The 22,703-nt window shown below is 38.7% G+C and overlaps 1 long non-coding RNA gene across 3 annotated transcripts in view; it reads left to right on the top strand.

Annotated features, from left to right (window-relative positions):
- Positions 1 to 22,703, top strand: part of LOC109375344 (uncharacterized) — a 112,243-nt gene that overhangs the window by 57,099 nt on the left and 32,441 nt on the right. For all 3 annotated transcript variants that reach the window (XR_002122554.1, XR_002122553.1, XR_002122555.1), the window contains exon 3: positions 17,099 to 17,171. This is a non-coding gene — a long non-coding RNA (uncharacterized LOC109375344). The remainder of the gene's footprint in view (positions 1 to 17,098; positions 17,172 to 22,703) is intronic.

Consider the following 22,703-nt stretch of genomic DNA (forward strand, 5'->3'; position numbering starts at 1 on the left):
TGAGCTGTTGTTCAGCATCTTAGCTGTAGAGGGCAGTGTCACTGTCCCTCATATGTGGGATCTGAACCAGGGTCCTCTGGCATCCCAAGCCAGCTCTTAACCAATGCGCCACTCAGCCGGCCCATGTTTTGGAGATTTTACAATAAATTGAAGATGGAAGACCAAGCTGTGCATTTTTGCCATGTTTTACTGTTTTACTTCCATAAAGGGAAGAACTTGCGTCAAGCTTGTGAAAAGTTGCATAAAGTTTATGGTGACAATGCTCTACAAGAACATCAGTGTCAATGATCGTTCACAAATTTCCGTGCTGGTGATTTTGATCTCAATGACGCTCCTCAGTCAGGGAGGCCCACCGAGGTTGATGACGACAAAATAAAGGTATTGATCGAGTCAAACCCATGTTACACGACACAAGAGATTGCAGGAACATTGAACATCCCTCATTCAAGCATTCACAACCACCTGAAAAAGCTGGGATACGTAAGCAAGCTGGATATTTGGGTTCCGCATGAACTCAAAGAAGTTCATTTGATGGCGTGTATAAACATCTGCAATATGCTCATTAAACGTGAGGAAAATGACCCTTTTTTTAAACGACTGATAACAGGTGATGAGAAGTGGATTGTTTACAACAATGTGGTGTGCCAAACGGTCTTGGTCCTGACATGATGATTCACCTCAAATGACATCAAAAGCAGACATTCATCAGAGGAAGGTTATGCTCTCAGTGTGGTGGGATTTTAAAGGTGTCATGTTTTTCGAGCTCCTACCAAGGAACCAAACAATCAATTCAAATGTGTACTGTCAGCAGTTGGACAGTTTGAACGAATCCATCATCCAGAACATCCAGAGCTTGTTAATTGTAAAGGAGTTGTGTTCCATTGTGACAACGCGAGATCACACACAAGTCTGATCACCTGTCAAAAATTATTGGAGCTTGGATGGGATGTGTTGCCACACCCACCATACTCGCCTGACCTTGCGCCATCAGACTTCCACTTGTTTCACTCTCTTCAAAACTCCTTGTGTGGTATAACGTTTAATTCAAATGAGAGTGTAAATCAGCACCTACACCTTGTTCAGCTTTTCACAAATAAAGACAGGTCCTTCTATGAACGAGGAATTATGAAGCTCACTGAAAGATGACAAAAGGTTATCGAACAAAATGGGCAACATATCATTGATTGATCTTTGTTCTTTATATAAATTAATGACCTTTGAAAAACATAGACAAAATACGTCGTGACTTTTCCGACAACCCAATATATATATAGTGAAATGATCATCACAACAAGTCTAGTTAACTTTCATCACCATAGATAAAAAATTTTTTTTCTTGTGATGAGAACTTTTAAGATCTACTCTCTTAGCAACTTTCAAATATGCAATGCAGTATTATTAACTGTAGTCTCCATGCTGTGCATTACTGAGCATGCCCAATTTAATTTTATTGACTACTGACAAGTTGTTCTCCATAGTGGCTGTAGCAGCTTACACTCCTACCAGCTCTGTAGGAGAGGGCTCCTTTCTGCACAGCCAGCACTGACACTTGACATTACCCAACTTTCAATTGTTTGCTCTTGCTCTCATATTTCTTTTCTCCTTGATTTTTTTCTCCTCCTCTTTCTCCTCCTCTTTCTTTGCTCTCCCTCCCTCCCTATTTTCCCTGCTTCTTGTTCTCTCTGTTTCCTTTGCTCTTGTTTCCTCATCCCGTTTTGCTTTTTTAAAATGTATATATTTTTAATTTTTAAAGTTGAATTTATAATGTGATTTATCACTTAATGAAGACTATGAAATTGTCTGTGTATCAAATATACATTTACAAAATCACTGTCAAAGCGTGCAGTGTATTTTACGTCACTGTCCCACCATCCTTTTAAAATTGAGGTAAGATACCCATATCATAAAATTAACCATTTTAAAGTGTACAATCAGTGGCATTTAGTATATTCACAGTGTTGCACAATCACCACTTCTATCAAATTTCAAAATATTTTCATGCCTCCAAAGAAGTGGGTACCCATCCCCACGAAGCAGTCACTCCCCAATTCTCCCTTCTCCCAGCCATTGGCAACCACTAATCTGCCTTCTGTCTCTGTGGATTTACCTATTCTGAATATTTCATATAAATGGATTCATACAGTATGTGACCTGTGTGTCTGGTTTCTTTCACTTTTCATGATGTTTCTGAGGTTAATCCATGTTGTAGCATGTATCAGTACTTCATTCCTTTCTATGGCTTAATAATGTTCCATTGAATGGATATGCCACAATTTGTTTATCCATTCACCATCTGATGAACACTTAGGTTATTTCCACCTTTTGACTATTGTGAACAGTGCTGTTAGGAACACCTGTGTATAAGTTTTTGTTTGAATATTTGTTTTCAATCCTTTTGCGTATACACCCAGGAAAGGAATTGCTGGGTCCTAGGTAATTCTACATTTAACTTTTTGAGGAGCTGTCCCAAACTCTTTTCTATAGCAGCTGTACCATTTTACATTCTTGCCAGCAAAGTACAAGTGTTTCTATTTCTCCACATCCTTGACAAAGCTGGTTATTTTCTGTTTCATAAAAAAAATCATTGCTTTCCTAGTGGGTATCTTGTTTTGAAGTGGTATCTTGTTGTTTTGATTTGCATCTCCCAGTGACTAATGATGCTGAACATCTTTTCATGTGTTTGTTGGCCATTTGTGTACCTTCATTAGAGAAAGGTATATTCAAGTCCTTTGTTTATTTTTAAATTGTATTGTTTGTCTTTTTGTTGTTGAGTTGTAAGTGTTCTTTATATATTCCAGATACTGGATGACACCAGTCAGATATATGATTTTCAAATATTTTCTCCCATTCTGTGTTGTCTTTTCACTTTCTTGAAAGACTTTAATTTTGGTGAAGTCTAATTTATCTATTTTTTTCTTTTGTTGCTTGTGCTTTTGGGGTCATAACTAAGAATCAATTGCCAAATCCAAGATCATAAAGATTTATCCCTATGTTTTCTTCTAAGAGTGTTATGGTTTTAACTCTTATATTTGTTGATTCATTTTGAGTAAATTTTTGTATATATTGTAAAGTAGGGGTCCAACTTCATTGTTTTGCCTGTCGATATCCAGTTGTGCTAGCATTATTTCTTATAGAGTATATTCTCTTCTCATTGAGTGGACTTGGCACCTTTGTCAAAATCAAGTGACCATAGACATATGGGTTTATTTCTGGATTCTCAGGTCTATCCCATTTTTAATGTCAGTACTACACACTGTTTTGATTACTAATAATGTTTTTTTCTGGTAACTTTTGAAATCAGGAAGTGTGGATCACCCAACTTTGTTTTTACTTTTTCATGATTGCCATCATTAAAATAAGTTTTGGCTATTTGGGTTCCCTTGATTGTTTACATGAATTTTATGATTATTTTTTTCCATTTCTGCAAAAAAATCATTGGGATTTTAACTAGGATTGTAATGAATCTGTACATCACTTTGGGTAGTACTGCCATCTTAACAACATTAAGTCTTCCGATACATGAACTTGGGATTTCTTTCCTTTATTTAGGTCTTCTTTAATTTCTTTCAGCAATGTTTTGTAGCTTTCAGTGTACAAATCTTGTGCCTCCTTGGCTAAATTTATTCCTAATTCTTCTGCTCTCACTCTCCATCTATCCTTTTCCCTCCCCCTCCCCCCTTTTTTTTGTTGTTGTTTTGTTCTTCTTTCCTTTTCTTTTTTGTTTTTTTTGTTTTGTTTTGTCTCAGAAGCTGAACATTTCTCCCATTTAAATACCAAGTCCACTACACAGCTTTAGAGCAAAGTTATTCTTAAAGTTGTCTAGATCACATCTCCCTACCCTTCTTTGATCTTCTCATAGAAAGTCCTCAAGCTTCTCTTCTTTGTGCACATGTCAGAGTCAAGGTTGTCTTCAGAACTGAAGCTGCTTCCAGAACTAAAAACGGCAGTGGTTTTAGGTGGATAGAAACCTAGCAGGCCTTAGGGCAGCAGGACCTGGCCTGGGGACTTGATCAGGGGTCTAGGAAACTTTCTGAGATGCAGCCCAGCAGAATAAGCCATCCTCACTAGATCTCCATCAGTACCCGGGAAAATCCTCAGTCATTTCTATTGCTGCCTGAAACAAGTGCTGTGTGATGTGTTTAGGTTGTTCTTTAGTTTGTTGTTGGCTTTTTTTCTTAGCTTTCCCAAAGCTTTGTGAGTCTTCTCCATTTGAACATGCTCCTGGAGTCGGTGCCTTGAGAGATTCAAGAGCTCCCAGCTGTTAGATGAAAGTCACATCTTATAGATGAAGTCTATGCCTTTATCCCCCTAGGAACCTTTCGTCTCTCTGCTTAACAGCAGGAATACATGCTTGGAGTAGATTGGGGGACCTCTGAGGCATTCAAGATTCTTATGAGTTTAGTGAACACTGATATCTGGGGAGCCTCTGGTTGATTTAGAATTTTACTGCTTCTGAACATCCATTTCTTGTGATATTTTCTGCAAAGTGAACCATGAACTTCTGCGTGTCCCAGGGAGGCCAGGGAAATTTTCAAAGTTTCATTTCTCATTCCAGCATATATTCTTATGTAATCCAGGAGGCAAAAGATTTAGGGTGGGCTAGAATGTTGAATATTTTGGAAGCAATAATATGTAAATTTTTACATCATCAAAAGTATGCCATCATTATTTTTACATAAATTTTGTTCTGAACAAGACATACATTCAAGAAATGTAGTATGTAGTTAAACAATAGCTACATTTCAAATAGTAAATAAAACTGTTAAGAAATTACGATTAGATCTAGACAATATCATTATGAACCTGATTAAAGAAAGATAAGCAATTAAAGCAAATGTTTGAAGGATTACTCTCTATTTGCCTAAGGCAGTGAGATATGATGAAAAAAACAAAAAAGACAAGCACTGATCTATGAACAAATGAGCAAGAATTGAGCGTGAAATAATCTTATGCCACCTTGCCAAATAAAACATTAACTGTAGAGTACATGAAAGTGGAGAAAATGATAATAGTCTATGTATGAAGTAGACTATAAATGAAGAATAGACAATAATAAACAAATTTATTTAAATGTTCACTTATCAAATGATGAAATTCAAATATATGCAAGTACACAATTAAAGTCTTTTTATAATATTATAACCATTCCAAGCCTATTCTTCTGTGCACCCTGTAAAGAGGCTGTTGCCCCATGAATAGCTCTCACTGCAACACAAATCTTAATGTCTGAGCCATATAAGCAATTGTCCTCTCAGAAAATTGGATAGAGAGCTGATTACTATCTAACAGCTATTTCACTACTTTGTGTCAAAGAGGATCTTAAAAAAAATATGAAGCTCAGCATTTGAGGTCCAAGTAAGCATGTGTGCAGGGGCCATGCTCTGTCCCCAAAGCAAAAACTCTAACCACTGCCAAACTTTGAGGCCAAGAACCAAATGACTGGAGGAGCCCTGCCATCGATGGAGCCTGGGAAGAGCTGAGGTTTTCATGGCATGGTTCATGGTAGGGGGCTGAGACCAGAGCTGCCCATTTCTCTCTGTGTTCCTCAAATCACTGCATCTGTTGTAAAGTCATTCATTTAACAAGTATTTCTAAAGTACCATCATATGCCAGGCACAGTTCTGGGTACAAATGGGCTGGGTCCCATGGCCCTCAGCACAGTTCTGTGGTTCATTGCCTTGGCATGGCAATGGTTTGAGGTTGGCAGCTCATTCCAAAACCCAAATTCCAAGGAAAATATACTCAGTAAGGAAAACAGACGAGGCTTTGAATATGTTCTGCCCAGATCTCCTATTTTTAAACCTGATTTGAATGACTTGATATGGTTGCTTTAATGTATGGGAATAGTGATTGGGACATGTCTAATTTCCCCCCTTATAGGTAATAGTTGGAATTGAGACACAATGCAAAGAGAAAGATATTTTATGTAAAAGTGTCTCACAATAGTGAGCCCTCTGTTAGGGCTTATTTATGCTAAGATTTTAATTAAGGAATCACATTTTAAAATGCAGTAGCCCTAGAAGATTTTTAAATCACAATTTGTCTCTGAGGTCCAGAGGGGAGAATTAATGTTCAGAGTTAGTAAAGAAATGGAACATTGCTGAAAAATATAAATACAAACCAACTAAAGTGCAGAGAAAACAAGAGGATAGAAATGGGGATTCCTCTGTAAGGATTTTAAATTTTTGATTGATAATTTTCAATATTATACTATATTCCAAACACAATTCCATTAAGAAATTGTAGGTGAAAACCTTATTGTTTAGATGTGTTGGCTTTTTGTATTATACCTTTCATAAAGCTTAGTAGAATGTTTGTATCAGCATCCTCTTTAACAGTCACAAGACTGAAAATTGCAAAACTTAAAAGAGTAGTAGACCTTTACTGAAGGCCATCAAAATAAGTGCAGCTGAAGCACAAACTCAAAACAGCTCTTTAACTAGACTTTTACCATTGGTCTGGTGAGGGATTATGGTGGGTCATTGTTGAATTTTCAGATTAGCAGAGCCCAGAAGGGACTTATTGAGAGGCTTATCATCCATGTTCATGTTATTAGGTCTTCTTAGGTTTTAATATTAACCATACCTCCGAGGCTATGAGGCTATAATTAAGATGATAAGATAATCCAGCTGATTTTGATGTTCAGTAGCATTTGCTTTTTTAAAAAAGGAAAAGGAAAAGAAAAACCTGACTCCTTAAAGGTGCCCTACTGGATTGGACCTGGAGGAAGTGCCAAATATTTCCGGTCCAGGGTTGCGTTCGGGGAGCGAGATGATGCAAACAAAGTTCTTAAGCAGAGCATCTGGCACAGAAGCGATTTCATCATTGTTATTGTTACTATTAGCCATATCACAGACTATTATGTACCTGAGTTTTATAAGGAAAAAGCATTGCTTATCTTATTTTGTACACGGTTCTTCGCCCCCCCCACCCCCCACCCTTTTTTTTTTTATATTAACTATACTGGATGTGTGCTCAGAACAAAAGCAGCGAAAAGAAAAAGAGCCCTTAAGAAAGACCAAAGCTACAAGAAAGGATCCTGTCTTTATTGTGGACCAGCCATTTGAGTAAATTGGTTTCTTTCACAGGCTTATCTGTACAGAGGTGGTGGACTGCTCTTGCGCCCACAGGTAGGCGGCGCCAACCATCGAGAACATTCCCCTGGTTATACCCTAGTTACCCACCATGCGCGCGAGGTCTTAAATGCACGCCGCACTTCCTGCAGGCCAGAGCGTAGGCGGGGACCCACTCCCTGACGCTGTTTGGCGCCCTGCATGGAAACGGATGTGTAAAACCGGCACCCTTGGGGCCACCTGTCCATCAAAAATGCCTGTTGAATAGGCACTTTTTATGTGAATTGAGTGTCCTCATTCCCTACCATTAGATGATAGGAAGACAGTAATGTCTGCCCCCCCCCCGCCCCCCTAGAGAGGCATTCCAGGAATCAACTGAGTGGTATCTCTAGCTAGCCTCAGGCGATTCCTCTCTGGCTTTGCTACGTTTATTATTGATATCCTGGATGGATTCCTAGAACCGTGAGATGGAAAAGACTCTGGGAAGCTCCCATCCAGCCCGTCTTCAAGGAGGGCAGCAGCCAAGCCACACAACCAGAGGGATGATTCTTCCTGGTGTCCCTGCATAACTTATTTATGGCTCTAAAATACAACGGAGTCAGTAATGCCCTTTCTGTCCCTCTCTAAATCTTTCCACTCTTCAACGGAATCTCTCCTGGGACTTTTTTCAAATGGGCTCCTTCGTCTTCTTTGGACTTCCTCCAGCTCCTCTGTATTCAATTCAAGGTGAGGAGGTCTAAACTCAGTGTTTCCTCTAACAGATGCTGAGCAGTGTTGAGCAGAGTGAAGGACGATTTGTATCCTTCAGTGCCACACAAAAGGGATTCTAGGCAGAGGGACACGCTGTAGAGGGAACATAGGGGCTTCGGTGGTCAAGGTCAAAATTCTGCTCCACAGTCCACCTATTGGTAACCATGGGCAAGTCATTTGCTTTGCTTTGCTTTGCTTTGCCTCAGTCCTTCACAGATAACAAAGGAATACGAATACTTCATAAGGTCGCTGTGAGGAATACATGAGATAGTATATATAAACTGCTTGGCTTATGCTGCAAATGTTTTTTCACACAAAATATAAACCAATTAGTTCATCTGGTGTTCAACAGAAGACATGTGACCTGTCCCAAAACTGGAGGAAAAAAATGACTATAGTGGATTTACTGAAAAACAGAACGGTTCTGTACTCTAAGAGATCTTAAGAGTAATTTTAACCATCTTTAATTTTTGCTTTAAATGCTGACTTAAGAACCATCTTCCCTGGGTCAGAGTTTACCTAACAATTTTATAGTTCTCAGTAGTTTACAAAGCAGTTCCAAGAACCCATGTTTTTTAAAGCGTAGTGATCTTAGAACCAATGCCCCAAAGATAAATAGCTTAAGACTTACAGTCCTGAAGTGTAACTTGATTTAGAAATATCTCCTTCAATCCCCATAAATCCCTATGTAATAGAAGAAGAAGAAGAAGAAGGAGAAGAAGGAGAAGAAGAAGAAGAAGAAGAAGAAGAAGAAGAAGAAGAAGAAGAAGAAGAAGAAGAAGAAGAAGAAAACAAACTATGAGCAGTGTTTGAAGCAGTCAGTGCACAAGAGATAAAAGGTAAACCTCCAGTTGTTTAGGACAAAGCAAAAAATGTGTTGCAAATAAGACAAGGTCCCTCAGATCTAATAAATAAATGCAGAAAAAAACAACACCTTAGGCTGTTTCCCATATGTCCGTCAAGGTAAATAACAGGTAACCACTGCTTATGTATAATAAGCCAGGCACTGTTCTAAGCAGATTGCATGTATGAAGGTATTTCATCCTCCCATGGATTTATGGGCAAGTATTGTTTCTATCCCCACTTTCTGGATAAGGAAGCTCAGGCACAGAAATATTAAGTAATTTTCTGGCAAAGCTGGATTCAAACTGAAGCAGTAGATTTCCAGAGCCCACACCTGCACCCCTGTACCACATCGCTTCTCTGTCTAACCCTAACTTGCAAAGCAGTATAGCATAGTTGTTAAGTGCACATACTTTGGTGGCTAAGCGATTCATATTTTAATCCTGGCTCCACCACATAGTGGAGAAGCAGGGAAGGGCAAATGATTGCCTTCCTTACTCCCTCCATCTCAAACCCTGGCTGGTAAAGAAACCGAAGTCTAAAGGATTAAGATATTTAAAATAGAAATCATGTTCTGTACCCGAACACTAAGTTGTTTTGGTACCTTCTGAGTCAGCTTGTTGTAGTCAAATAATCATACAATCAGAAAGCTTCTTGTACCTCAGCTGTCTCAAAAGCACTAAATGGTGGGTGTGGTTTTTTTTTTAATACTTACTAAGTATACATGGATACGGCAGTGAGTTATGGAGAAAATCAGTGCATTAACACTTTGAGTTAACACTAATTCAAATAAGATAAATTCTTAGTACTTTCTCTGATTTGGTGCATAATCTTCGTCATCACCTAAAGCATAAATATTATAGCCATTGAATAGTTAAGCAGCTTGTAGGAATAACTACCATTTGTTGAGTACTTTGTGCTGGGAGCTTTACTTAAATGATCTCATTGAGCTTGTCATAGAGAGGTCTCCGGCAAATACAATAGCTTCAGTTCCCACTAAACCTAAAGTGATGGAGGCTGTTACTCTGATGCCCACGTATGCATATTTTATAACACCACAATCCTCTACTACTTCCCAGAGCATAGATAAAGGCAAGGCTATGTTTATACCATATTTCCCCATGTATAAGATGCTCCCATGTATAAGATGCACATTAATTTTGGGGCCTGAAATTTTTTTAAAAATGTATTACATAAAGTTATTGAACTCAAGTTTTATTCATCATAAAATTCATACAACTTGGACCGGCCGAGTGGCACGATGGTTAAGAACTGGCTTGGGATGCCAGAGGGCCCCGGTTCGGATCCCACATATGAGGGCCAATGAGGCTGCAGCCCCTGTGGCAGTGGGTTGCCATGGGCTACTGTGAGTAGCCAGCAGCCAGCGTGAGCGGCCAGCAGCCGCAGTGAGCGGCCGTCCAGAGGCCGGGGACTGATCTGCCTTGCTTGGGAAGAGCGCAATGATGGTGCCAACTTGGGCCAGTGAAGCAACGTCCTTCACAACTAGACTGAAGAACAAAAAACGACAGCAACTTGTCTGTTCCCTTTTCCTCAATTTCCCAGCATTGTTCCCAACCCCCCAATTTCCCAATAAAAAAAATCTTAAAAAAAAAAATTCATACAACTCCTCATCACTGCCAAAACTCCCAGCCATTAGCTTGTCCTCATCTGTGTCTGATGACGAATCACTGTCTTCATATATTGCCTCTCATGGCCTTCTTCTGCCGTGGTGTTTTCAGTAGGATTTCTTCTTCCCATAGCCAGTCTCGGGTTGTTTTCTCAGTTGGAGGAGGACCAAACTTACGTTCAGCAGCACGATTTCCATTTACTTTTGCAAGCTGGATCACTTTTAACTTGAATTCAGCACTGTACGAAAATCTTTTCTGAGCCATTTCTGGGCAGAACATGGCAAAATGTAACCTACCGTAATCTACCGGTAACAAGTACGAAACAATGAGCGCAAAGACAACAAGCATGAAAAAGCGGGAAATGCAAGTAAAAAAATCTACAACAAGGAGCGCAAGAATAAGAGCAAAAAAAGTGGGAAATGCAAGTAAAAAAACCGACAACCACTGTATAAGACGCACCCAATTTTTAGACCCCAAAAATTTCGAAAAAGGATGCGTCTTATACATGAGGAAATACAGTAATTCCTGACCTGCTACACCACAGCTTTAAAGGTCAGTATCTAGCTAATAACTATTTTGTTACAAAATTTGCATAGTTGTTGATCCCCTTGAGCACCCTACATCCCCAAATTAATCTCTTATCTAGCAGATTCAGTCTTTGATCCTCACTAAAAAAAATCTTCAAACTGAAAAAACAAGAGGGTTATTTGTGGCTCTCTTTAAAACTATTATGCAGAAAGGAAGGAAAATCAACTGACACCTTTCTTCAAATGTGGACAGAAGATTAGCTCTGATGAACTCAACCTCTGGCTCTGACTTATTGCACAGTAGCAAGGGCAAAATTTCTTGGCTGTGTTAATCACATTTGGATGAAACACCAAGTGTTATAGGAATCATCCCCAGATTGTTGTTTTGTTTCTGGCACGTTAATACAACTAATTCATCAGCTGAGTGAGCAAGCCATTCTTGCAACAGAGCCAGGTTTCCTTTGATGAAATGGAACGACCACAAGCTGTTCTCCAGAATCTGAAGAAAGGATTATATTAGTCTGTTTTATGCGTGTTTTGCTTTTGAATTCAGTTGGCCACCAACAAGTATGTAATTATAATAGATGTTTAACGTAATAGGAAGCCTAGTGACCGGACATTGGTTTCAAGTTCTTGCCAGTTTATCTTTCAAATATGTTTTATTTTCTAAATTACCTAAATCACACACACACACACACACACACACACACACACACACACACACACTCACCATTTCAGGTCATATGGATTTCTTCATGGTGTGACCTGTTCACTAACCAAAATGAATGATTGAGGGAAGAAAACACAAATGAACCAACCCATAGTGGAAATGGGAACCAAAGCAACTCACCTTAGCATGAGTGGCTCCTATCTCCCCTGCATCTAAGAGGCACTCTCACAGATGGGTCAGATCTGGTTGCCAAGTGCGTAGACAGCCAGTAGCAATTCTCTAGCTGACGAACCTGACAAAGGAGACTAGAGAGCAAGGATAGTTGGGTAGGGGTGGTAAGAGAGGTTGCTTCTCTCTCCGTTTCTTCATGGAACACCAATTCCCAATACTGAGTAAAAGAAAACAATTTGTCAACATGTAGATAGCCCTAGAACACATTCCCTATAAAATATCTCCTACTGCTAGGTAAATTTTATAAAGTGTATATGATACAGTCTCCTCATGAATTCGGAGTATTGGTTTAAAGAGTAAATTGATCTTTGGGATGTCTTCTCTGGAAGCTATGAATAGAATGACATTTCTGAGCTACAAGGATGTACTGTTGGTTCCCGTGAACCAGGGTTGACTAAATTGTACACTTGCATTCTAGGAGGGATGGGAGAACTTGTCCAGAGTCACGACAGGAGGGAATGAGCAATGGAGCTGTCACAGGTGCAGGAAGGAAAGAAATGGAGGGACTTAAACATATTAAAATGCAAAATTGTCTTTCAGCTGGTCCTGGGTGTTAAACTCTTGAATTAATCTTTATACCAGGTAGAAAACAAAGGTCTGCCAGACAAAGAAAAAAATAACAAAAATTTATCTGAACAGCTAAAAAACAGGATATGTAGACCACCTCTCAATTGTGGCTTTTTTTTTTCAATTATATTTGGCATTCAATATCATGTTAGTTTTAGGCGTACAGCATAGTGGTTATACATTTATATAACTTATGACAGGATTCCCCCGATAAGCCTAGTACTATTGTGGCTTTTTAAAAATCCACCCAGTATTACCGGTGTATTCAGCAGCTTTGGAATTCTTTTCAAAACCTCTTTTGTTTCTTGATCTGCACAGAGAAATGAATTTAAAATAACATACTGACATGTAAAAAACACCAATCTCAAATTGAACTAAAATTATTCCATGCCCCTGTGAAGCATAATAATCCATTATTTTGTTTTGTTTTGACTATGGAAGGGCAAAAGAAGCAGAGATTAAAAAAAAAAAAGTTCTCTAACTCCTGTTAGGTTGTCAAGAGCAAAGGGATAAGGGAGGTTGAGATTTGTAGTATTTCCAGCTAGTGTTCGAGCTACTTAAGAAGATACCTTACATTGGGTGAGGCCACACAGAAAAATCTCCATTATTTTGTGTCCTTTAGACATGACGTACCTGCCTCCCAGGATCTCGTGCATGCCCCTCCTGAATTAACTGAAATGACTGAGTTTATGCCAAAATATTCTCTGAGTAATATGTCCCCTTGGAGACAGCCACGGTGTGCCGGTGTGACCAGTGTGATGGGCACCAAGCCAGGGTGTTGACCTCCTTGTCTAGCCTCTTTTTTATTCCTAATATCTATCTAGCTGGGGAGGCCCAGCTAGTGAGTGAAGAAACCAAGGAACACTCCATTTGCTAGTAGTACTGGAGTGAATGAGCGAAGGAGTCTTCTCCTCCACTCAGAGAAGCCTCTTTCAAAAGATGAGACCTGCCTGCTTTTTTACTTGAGGCAGAGGATCTAGTGCAATTAGACATTCAATTTACAGGGCTTTTACTTTAAGCCTCACCATAAGCCAGGGAGGCAGGCAGGAGCTGGCGAAATGCTGTTTATCGAGCAGGAGTCTTGCACGGGCCAGGTAGGATGATGCACATAAAGTAAAGATAATGAGGTCCCTGTTCTGAAGCGAATGACGTGCACTCCAGTGGGCACACAGCAGGGAAATTGAGACAGGAAATTGTGTTCCAAACTGCTGTTAGTGTTGGAATCCTAGGAGGAGGCTGAGTTTGGACTCAAGGATCAGTCTTGGCAAGAAGATGGGGTGGGGAGTTTTGAGGGTTTCTCATACCAGTGAAATGATTTGCTATATGATGTTTTAGCAGTGAGTCTACATAATTTTTTCTTCCTGCACACTGCATTTTAAAATGTATTTAAAATGTCTTCAAAGATGAAACTACCATGGATTTCCCCTACAACATAGATATGAGAAGTATCCAAATTATCTAAGAAGTTGTATCAAATCTGTTGGCAGTGCTGAATTCACTTTTTAATTTTTTTTTAATTAATGATTGAATATATCCAAAGGATATTTATAAAATATATGTAAGTCATGGTTCTCATCCCTGGGAAATTAAAAACAATTCTGTTATACAAAATTTCAAACAAACAAAACATGAAGAATTTGATATAATGCACCCCTATACTGAACCACACAGCTCCATCAACAATCAACCATGGCCAGTCTTTTTCATGTGACTCCTACCTACTTCATTATTTTAAAGGAAATTCCAGATTTCATATCATTTCATCCATAAATACTTAAAAATGTACCTCTAAGAGATAAGAACTTGTTTTAAACATGATACCAGAATCATAGCTAAAATTAATAATAATTCCTTAATAGCAGTAAATATTTAGTCTGTTCAAATTTATATTGAAGCCTTATAAAAAATGTAGATAGATACTGCTGTGGTTTTCTACTGCTGTGTGACAAATTACCCCAAAATGTAAAGGTTTTAAAGAAGAACTTATTATTATCTCTCATGCAGAAAGATTTTTAACCATTAAGTCAATTTCTTTATTTTATTTTATTTATTTATCTATTTATTTATTTATTTATTTATTTATTATTTATTTATTTTTTATTTTTTTAGCTGAGCCATCCTGCTACCTGTTGGCAGCTCAGTGGCTGCTCAGCTCGGGCCAGGACTCGAACCACTGTTGCTCAGAGCTCAAACTCTTAAGCGAACTCTTAACCAACTGAGCCACTCGGCCGGCCCCATGTCAATTTCTTTAGAAGGGTTCAAATAGCTCATTTTTTCTAGAGTCAGTTTTGGTAAGTTATAATTTTCTAGGAATTTGTCTATTTTATCTTGTTTTAAAGATTTTTATTAAAATATATTGCCTGGGGCCGGCTGAGTGGCTCAGTTGGTTAAGAGCTCGCTCAAAGGTTTGAGCTCTGAGCAAAACAGCGGTTCGAGTCCGGCCCGAGCTGAGCTGCCATTGAGCTGCCAACAGGTGGCAGGATGACTCAGCTAAAAAATAAAAAAATAAAAAAATAAATAAAATAAAATATATTGCCTATTTAAGTTTTAAAATTTATTGGCATAAAGTCATTCGTAATATCCTTTTATAATGTTTATAGTATCTGTAGTTATGTTTCTATTCCTAGTATTGTTTATTTGTATTTTTTTTCTTTATCAGTCTTACCAGAGGCTTGTCAATTTAATCATCTCAAAGAACCAACTTTTGAATTTGTTAATTTTCACTATTGTAAGTTTGTTTTCTGATTTTAATTTGTTTCTGTCTTTATTATTTCTTACTTCCATCTTTGTTTGGATTTATTTTGCTCTTTTTTTTCTATAATAATTCCTTGAAGGGCCGGCCGAGTGGCTCAGTTGGTTAAGAGTTCGCTCAAGAGTTTGAGCTCTGAGCAACAGCAGTTCGAGTCCAGCCCGAGCTGAGCAGCCGCTGAGCTGCCAACAGGTAGCAGGATGGCTCAGCTAAAAAAAAAACAAAAAACAAAACAATAATTCCTTGAGTTGAATTTTTTTGTTCACTAACATTAGCCTTTCTTTTATTCCTAATAGATGCAACAAAGATTATATATCTCTCTAATTATTGTGTTAGCTGCGTACCAAAAGCTTTGTTATATAAAATTTTCATTATTGTTTAGTTCTAAATATTGTTTAATTTCTGTTATAATTTTTTCTTTAAACAGTTGGTTACTTAGAAGTATATAGTTCTGTATTTTTAAATGTGGGATATTTCTGGTTGTTATTTTGTTGTTGGTTTCTAAGCTGTGTGGTCTAATACCATTCCTTTGTAGCTTGTTGAGCCTTGCTTTATGGACTAGCATGAGGATATTTTTTATGACAACTTTGTTGTTTTTCTTCTTCCACTCATTGGCAATTATCTTTGCAATCCTCTGGGAGATAGGGGTTATTTCTAGCTCATCCTTCCACTAAGGGGGTACCCTTTGGGGCTTAGCTTTACCCTCTGTTCAGGCGCTGGGTTTTATCTCCGCTCCCCCAGCCCCAGAAAGCTGCGCATATCTAAGCGTCTGTTCACCCAGTTCAGTACCCTCCCTCATGATGAAGGCAGCATCAATGCTCTCTGTCTCCATATGCTCCCCTTTGGTTTTTAATCTGAGTGTTCCTTACAGTCTATTCTAGCCAGTTTGTCAACACATTTAAGAAGATTTTTAAAAGATAAATATTATCCAGCACTTTTCATTGGTTGTGAACCTAGTCTGCCATATGTCCATCAATAGAAGTCTATAGTGGCATCTTATTTAATTACTGTCGAATTCCTGTAACCTACAGTAAGTGACATGTTCGAGGAACTTAATTAAGGCTTTGTCATTTCTTGAGGCAATTACTGGAAATACTGTTAGGGAAAAATGTAACATAAAATTAGTAAAGTGGATGTTCACAAATATTAACCAAACATCTAATAAGGAAAAGAGAGAAATAATATACTTTAAAATTCCATTCAAAGTTAAAAATATAGACAATGAATCTGAATAATTCCAAAATTCACCAAAAAGATACATAGAAATATTCATAGCAGCATTTTTCCTGTCAAAATTGAAGAATAGAAGGAACCAACAAATACCTATCAATGGTAGGATACATAAATAAATTGTGGAATACTACATATCAATGCGAATGAACAAACAACAAACCACATGCAACTATACAAATGAATTTCATAAATACAATATTGAATGAGAGAAGCTCTTTACAATAATTTGTAAATGTTTGTGACTCCATTTATATGAAGTTCAAAAACAGACAAAACTAATTTATTGTATTACAACTCAAGATGATTGTTACCCTCAAGAGAAGGTTAGTGACAGGGGTGGGCCAAAGAGGACTTCTGGGGATCTGTTCACGTTCCATTTTGTTATCTGAAAATTTTTTACATAGGTATGTTCATTTTGTGAAAATTAATTGAACTGGACACTTTTTATGTGGGCACTTTCTGTGTAATATATATTCTTCAATAAAATTGTATGTTACAAAAAATCCAAAATGAAATACAAAAAGCCATAAATATATTGAAGAAATGAACTACCTATCCGATGCTGCTTTTGATTAAAAAAAAAAGTTTGTGCTAACAAAGTGTTCACATAATGAACTTGTAGCATTTAATGACGTTTTCAGCAAGCTTGAGGCCTTGATCTTGAGAAGTGGAAATAGGGAAAATGGAGATACCTTTTCTTCTAAGTGTAGGAAAACACAACTTTCCCCCAACTAACGTATACTGTAGAATTATGAGGCACACTGTGCTCTTCTCATCAGGACATCAGAAGCCTGAGCCCTATGTTAATTCACCTTATTCTTTTACAGTTGTCCTTCTACTCTGAACCTGTTTCTTCTCTGTACAAAGGGAATACATACCTACAACCCTGTCTGGCACCTGGTAGGTGATCTTTCACTTTGATTATTAATAATATTATTAGAATATGGTCGAATAGCAAGTTTGGTTCTAGTTTGCCTTTACTTAACACAATGGCTCATCATCTGAGTGCGACTACTTCCTTGAGAACCCTAAGTCATTCCTGTGTCTACCACAAATGGCTGCCCTTCCCCGGTCTGTAAAATCTTCTTTGCTACCAGTATAGCATCATCATCTTACTAAGAAACGCACATTTCATTACAGATCTATGGATTGTCTCGGGATGGAGGAAAGTCCCAAGTTCTCTAAGGAAGAGTTCCAACTCAGCTTACTCGTCCACACTTGTCAGTAGGCTCCTGGATTCTTTACGAGAAGAATTTTGGTTCTTCGTTTTAATTTACGCCCTTGCTTTAAAACATAGATTATCTCTTATTCTGTCGTTTGTCAGGATTCCTACATTTTTCATTTTAACCTCATTTTCTGCATCGTAGGTTTCCATTCTGAGTTGGACATAAATCACGCTGTCCCAACCTGTTTATAGTATATATTAATCATCCACTTCTCTTCAATGGGCTTTTCATATGGTTGCCCGTTTTACATCTGTTCATTCCTTTCTCATCAAGATGCACAGCCTACTTCTATTTTCTATTTCCTTTTAAAATAATGATGTAAAAATATAGTGTCTTTTTCCCCGTGACATTTCCATTGATTGAAGACTTAGAAATTATTTTAATTAGGGGGAACTCCATAATTTCTATTTACATTATTTGTTTGCGTTTCATGGTATTTCACTTCCTCCCCCTTAAGAAAAGCAGCATCTGCAATTGCCTCTCGAACTCATTTTCTCAAGCCTTCAGTCTCAGAGAGTAAGCAGGTCTCAAGTTTCTTCAGGGCAGAGATGACCTGATTTCATTTATCAGCTAATCCATAGGTAAACCTAGTGATTCTTTTGTTCTGGTAGGATAGAGAGAGGAATCGATTTTCAAGGAAAACTTACAAAAAAAACCCCAAAAAAACTGAACAAATTTTTGTACTCTTAAGACAGGATGTTGAGAGAAACTTATTCTTCAAAAATCTATATCTTTTCTGAAGACTCAGTTATTCCTGAAGTGAATATAAATTGTGATTTTTACTTTAAAATTAGAGTTCAGCTAGAAACTACAAAGTCTTGTGTAGATACTCTGCTACTATCAGTTACATTACTTTAGTCAGATCATAATAACCATGACATCACTGATACAACTTAATATTCCTTTTCATTTTGGGTTATGTTTTGACAGTGGCCTTTATCTGTGTTTTTGAAAAGATAAGAGATTGCTGCATTCCCCTCCCCTCCAGGCAAGCACTTGAAGGCTATTATTGGTATATTTCAAGACTAAGTTTTCTGTTGTCGTTGAAGTAGACAATGAAATTATAAAACACACTTGCAAGTCCTCCCAAGCAGTATATCTGCAATTCATACGGTTGGATTCCTTGGGGGGCTTAATTTTCTCTGCTCTTTCTCCTTCCCTGATTCTCCAGCTTTCCTCTAAAAATGTCAGTGTTCCCAGGGTTCCATCTTTGGTCCTTTTTCTTGTCATGTCACACACTTTCCTTGTGCCTACACTCATCACCAGCACCCCACCCCCCGACTCCCACCTCTCCGTCTCCATCATTGGCCTCACTTCTTAGCCTCCTTTTCTGTATATTCAATGGCTAGTTAGTCCTGGAAGATGTTTCCCTTCAGATCTCAGTACCCAGAAATGGGTGGTTAAAAGCCACCAACTTGCTTTTAACTGTGGGTCTCAATGAAACTTACTTGATTGTGTTTCTCTCTGCTTTGCCACTAGGAACTTCAGGGCAGATTTGGTGACTTGTCTGTAGTTGTTGTTTAGGGTCTGCCTTGTTCCTGTTGTGTATTAACTTCACCTCTGTGTTAATTCTCGTCACCTCAATTTTTCATGTATTTATTTCATCTATTTATTGCTATCCTGCTATAATGTATGTATTTATACAGCCTTCTTTTGAAATAGGGTATGAAAATAAGTGATGTGATATTATATAATACATAATATATATGTATGCATAAGATATATGTGAGATATGTGTGTGTGTGTGTGTATATATATATATATATATATATATATATATATATATCCCTTCTGAATAGCTCCACCTTGATGGCCTATGTGGGTATGTAAACCTTAATTTCAACATGTTGAAAATGTATCTTCCTCCTAATAATATTCTCTTCCATGTACTACTCTGATTAGTCTCCCAAATAGTAATCTTAACTTAATCTTTCACTGTTTTTTTCTCTTTGCCACCATCACATCTAATTAGTCACCAAATCCTCCCAATTTATTGTGGGCTTTTCTGTCCATCCCCACTGTCTCTGTCCCAACTGGACTATTGCAACAATCTCTTGCCACTCCAGTTTATTTTGTGTTTTGCTTCCAGAGAAATCTTCATAAAGTAAATATCAAGTCTTGTTAGTACCCTATTTAAAGCCCTTTACTGTCTCCCCATTGCCTACAAGATAAATTCAAAACAACTTTGTATGATAAACAAGGCTCTTCATGATTTAAACAGGGAACTCTTTTCTCTCCATAATGGGAGCTTACTCTTCCTTCTAGGGGGTCCACCAGTCTTGAGTCACCATTTGTTCTTGGGTGGGTTCTCTTAGAAGCAGACTCCGAGATAGACAATGATTGGCGTACAGAAGTTTGATCAGGGCATGGTCTTGGGATTACCACTTGTAGATAAGAAAGAAAGAAAGCAGAAAGGGGCTGAGACAGACCTGGGGGTGTGATGAGTGGTATGCTGGGGCTAGCTTGCATGGAAATTGGCAGATGCTATAAATCAGGGCTGTTGTCCCTCCCCTGGAGAGCCCACTTACCAGCTCACCTCTGGCTGCAATTCAATCTCAGTTAAAGCCTCCACTGAATCCATAAAGCACTTGAAAGCTGGGGTGGCCCTTCAAAATTGTAGAATTTGAGGTTTGAGAGCTGGGCATTTATACCCTTGTATCATCAGTCATTGGATGTGGACTTACCCTGGAAGAGGGGAAGACTTGGGGAAGCTCTTCAGTTGAGGCAATTCCAAAAGAGGGCCGACAGAGGCTCTCTGTAGGCACCTCTCAGCATCTGAGGTAGTAAGTCCTTCAGGAGAAGCTTCCACCGGTTCCATATGGCCTCCCCATTTGCAGCTCTCTCAGCACCAGTGGCTCTGCTCGGTTGGGAGCCAAGTGACAGAGTGAAGGTCAAGTTTGTAATTGGGCTTTGGCTCTCATCGTTTGGCAGCTGTAACAAGTAAAGGAGTCTTGGCAAAGTTGGATGGATTCCCTGGTTTTCTCTCCATCCCTTGAACTGAGAATTTAAGAATTATGGATTGTCATTCTCCTTTATTAAGCTATCCACCCCCAAAGTCCTTTAATTTATCAGCTACTTCATGCTCCATTATGGCAGTGATTCTCACCTGGGGACAATTTTGTGCCTGAGGGGACATTTGGCAAGGGCTGGAGATCTTTTTGGTTGTCACAACTGTGGGAGGGGATACTACTGCATTTAATGGGCAGGGACAGGGATGCTACTAAACATCCTACAGTGAACACACAGGACAGCCCTTACAACAAAGAATGGTCCAGCTCCTAAGGTCAATAGTGCTGAAGTTGAGAAATCCTGATCTATGGCAGTAACCACTCTGTGGGCATTTCATTCCCGATGGGGAAATAATGAAATGAATTGTTTCACCTCTGCAGATTCTGAGAAGGTCAGAGTGCTCCTCACCCACCACCTTCAATCCTACCTAGATTTTTATTGACTTTTATCCTGACCATGTCATGTAATCAATCGCAGATTCCACCCTATTTCTCTGGGGTCTATTGCTTGCAGCCATTCCTATACCAGTTAGGATGCTATTGCAAGAAAAATAAACCAACTCACTTTGACTTAGAAAAGAACTTATTTAGGAGAATGTGGGGTAACTCACAGAAATACCAAGAGGGTTGGATTCTGATATCCCCACTGATATCAGGTAGCCCAATTCTCTAGATCCTAGCAATCCAAAATTACACCACCACCAAGTTGGTCCAGTAAGGACACTGCCATGGGGCGGACACCAAGCATTGAATTGTACAGCTTGTGCATTGTACAAGAATGCTCCGTACCTGGCACTGGCTGCTGCGAGCCCCTCAGTACTGGGTGCCACCGATGCTGCTGCTGGAGAAAATTTCCTGCTGTTCCTGCTCCTCTGTGTCTCCTGTTTGGAGCGGGTATATGGAACTGATAAGGCCTGTAATATTAATTGCAAATGATGCTGTGAGAGTGAGTATCTGGCAGTTTCAGCTTGGGTGGTGGGAAGTGGCCTTTACCTGTGACTAAAACTCAAGGAGGGGAATTTCGCAGGCACAAAATGTGTTTAGATGCTGGAGGGTGAAATAGTGACAACTTTTAGGTGAAAAGGGTGTTAATTCCTCCTGACGTGCATCCATTTCAGCCCATTTTATTGTAAACAACCTCAATGGCAAAAGCTTGGATGTGTATAGCTCTTTATATTTTTGCAGTGTATTATCTCAGGTTAATTCATAGGTTTCTGATCCTGTCATAACTGCTATTTACTTTATTACACACACACACACACACACACACGCGCGCGCGCACACGCACACATATTCATACCTTGATGTTACAGCCTGTTCCTATATTTATTTCTTCAGCATAAAAATAGGAGTATGTCCTCTGAAGATCTTACCTTTATTATTCAAATTCATTTCAACAGGTGCTAGCAGTGCCAAAATAAACACTGCTGGAAATGGTTCCCTAATGAAATAAAGCTAGACAGCACGACTTTTCATTTCTGTCTTTGATTAATTGTGTGCTTGTCTCCTCTTTTACGAAAGATAAATCCACATGTAAAGCAATATCAAGGCAGAAAAACAGAGACTTTTTAAAGAGTTTCTAGTTCTAGTGTGACATTTAAAAATTTTTTTCTTATTGTCACTTTCCACTCACCTTTTCTGACAACACCTAAGATGAAAAGTTCTGTGCTTCGTAGATGAGCTGATGATACCTTGACAGGGCCCTACAAGAGTTTCTAGCTAGCCTATATCATAAAATACCAACACTGTCTGGAAGACTCAGAAACTGCCAGCACAGCAGGGCAATTATTATTTTTTTTTAAGTGAATTTAATGAGGCATCCTGAAGGAAGAATTTAGATGCAGGTCCATTTTGACTTTCACGTGAAGACTAGGGGGAGCCAATTCACCTACCACTGTTGGAGATGTTTGGGTATGTTGATAAGAACCCCGTTTTTACAAGTTAATTTACTTGGGACTGCTTTTTCATTATTGCTCAAGGTGTCTTTCCACATTGCTATCTATCATCATTCCAGTTTGACAGACAGAAAAACTGACTTGTAAGAAAAGTAGACCACAGACTCAGAATTAAAAGTCAAATATATATATAAAAAAATCAAATCAAAACTCAATGCTTCTTTAAAAAGACCAGTGCAGGAAGGAAGGAGGGGAATTCTTATCTGTCAGAGGCTGGAGAGCACAGCCCCCAGTTTCTTAACT

The sequence above is a fragment of the Hipposideros armiger genome, unplaced genomic scaffold (genome assembly GCF_001890085.2).
Source record: "Hipposideros armiger isolate ML-2016 unplaced genomic scaffold, ASM189008v1 scaffold_932, whole genome shotgun sequence".
Classification (NCBI taxonomy): domain Eukaryota; kingdom Metazoa; phylum Chordata; class Mammalia; order Chiroptera; family Hipposideridae; genus Hipposideros; species Hipposideros armiger.